The sequence below is a fragment of the Haplochromis burtoni genome, unplaced genomic scaffold (genome assembly GCF_018398535.1).
Source record: "Haplochromis burtoni strain Fernald_Lab_line unplaced genomic scaffold, NCSU_Asbu1 Contig_44, whole genome shotgun sequence".
NCBI classification, from domain to species: Eukaryota; Metazoa; Chordata; class Actinopteri; order Cichliformes; family Cichlidae; genus Haplochromis; species Haplochromis burtoni.
This window is the reverse complement of record NW_024582405.1, coordinates 2,290,701-2,292,462: the sequence shown is the minus strand read 5'-3', so window position 1 is coordinate 2,292,462 and position 1,762 is coordinate 2,290,701. Positions and strand designations below refer to the sequence as shown.

Here is a 1,762-nt window from a genome sequence, read left to right as displayed (position 1 = left end):
CAGCCTGAGTGAGTCACTATGACGACACACGCCGTGAAGCTAACCTGCCCCCTAGCAGGTTTACCACAACTAACCCTGACTGACCCCGCCCCTTTGTCGGAAACCTGACAGTAGGAAGTGTCAGACATGGCGTGTCCCTTCCGTGAAGAGCCGGTAGATCGTGAAGCCCAAATTCTCCGCAGAGCTCTCCGCCGGGAGAGAGTGATCAGATCGCGTTTGGACATTTTATCATTTCCTGATGAGTTTCTGTGTGAACGTTACCGTTTCTCAGCACAATCTATAAGTTATTTGAATAACATCCTCAGGCCTAATATTGCCATGTGACATCGCGGACATCCTCTCAGTTCATTACATATTATTTGTATGCACTTCGGTTTTTTGCAAACGGGAGCTTTCTGTATAATATTGGTGACGCTGAGCACGTTTCCAAGGCTACCGTCTGTCGGGCAGTCAGGAATGTTACAGTTGCACTGAAACGTCTCCTGTACTCGTTTGTGGTGTTCCCCGGTCATAGACCCACAAGATTTATCAAAGAGGGATGCCACAAAATTGCAGGTATCAGGATGAACAAACTTAATTCATGATGTGGTGATACTTGAACTACTACTTAAATTTTACATTTATTTTCAGGTTCCCAGGCGTGATTGGCTGTACAGATGGCACTCACATTCCAATCATTGCTCCTTCAGTAAATGAAGGAGACTATGTGAACAGGAAGTCTTTCCACAGCATTAATGTACAGGTACATAGTTCCCTGTAGCATTTCAAACTAACAAATTATTTCATTATAGTAATGGATGCTAATTTGTGTTCTCTGCACTGTGAAGATCATATTGATGCTGCCAACATTATCACAAATGTGGAAGCCAAGTGGCCAGGCTCTGTCCATGACTCACAAATATTCCGTGAATGTACACTGAGCACAAAATTTGGACATGGTGAGTTGAGAATACTTTAAAATATATAAAGACCAATTGCTTCAGGGACATTTGAACTGAAGTGTATCCTTCTGTCTTAGGAGAGTTCACTGGCTACTTGCTTGGTGATAGGGGGTATCCATGTTTACCCTATTTGCTTACCCCTTACCCTGACCCTGAACCGGGCCCACAGCAGCGATATAATCTGGCTAATTGCAGGACAAGAGCCAGAATTGAAATGACTATCGGAATGCTTAAGGCCCGGTTCCAGTGCCTGCAAGGACTCAGGGTCACCCCAGAAAGGGCATGTGACATTATTGTGGCATGTGTGATTCTTCACAACATTGCCACAATTAGAGGAGAACACTGTCCTTCTGAACCAAACATCAGCAGTGATCCAAACCATGAACATCCTGACCCTCCCACGGACATACAAGATGGAAGCGCAGTCAGAGACACCATATGTCACAATCATTTCTTTTGACCCATCACCTCAACATGTTGAAAGAAGAATAAACAGATTTTTGTTCAACTGGCTTTATTGGTCGCCTGTATTTCCTGTACACAAAGTATTAAAAGATGTAAACCTCATAAAGTGTCTCTGTTGCTTCCTCCTCTGTAACAGCTGTCAATGTTTCTTCATTATTTTCCTGTAGTAAAGAAATAAACAACATTGCTGTTCTACTGTAAACTCATATAATCTGTGGAGTATTACTCACAACTGCATGTTGGTCTGGCTCAACAGGAGGCTGCACCAGATGCAGTACACCACCACCATCAACTGATAGAATATGAGGTTTATACAGGTCACTTATAACTTACAAGGGACCAAATGGCAATTAACA

The 1,762-nt window shown here is 43.2% G+C and overlaps 1 pseudogene; it reads left to right on the top strand.

Moving 5' to 3' along the window:
- Positions 1-6: 6 nt before the first annotated feature.
- Positions 7-1,508, top strand: LOC121814409 (annotated as a pseudogene).
- The last annotated feature ends 254 nt before the right edge of the window (positions 1,509-1,762 follow it).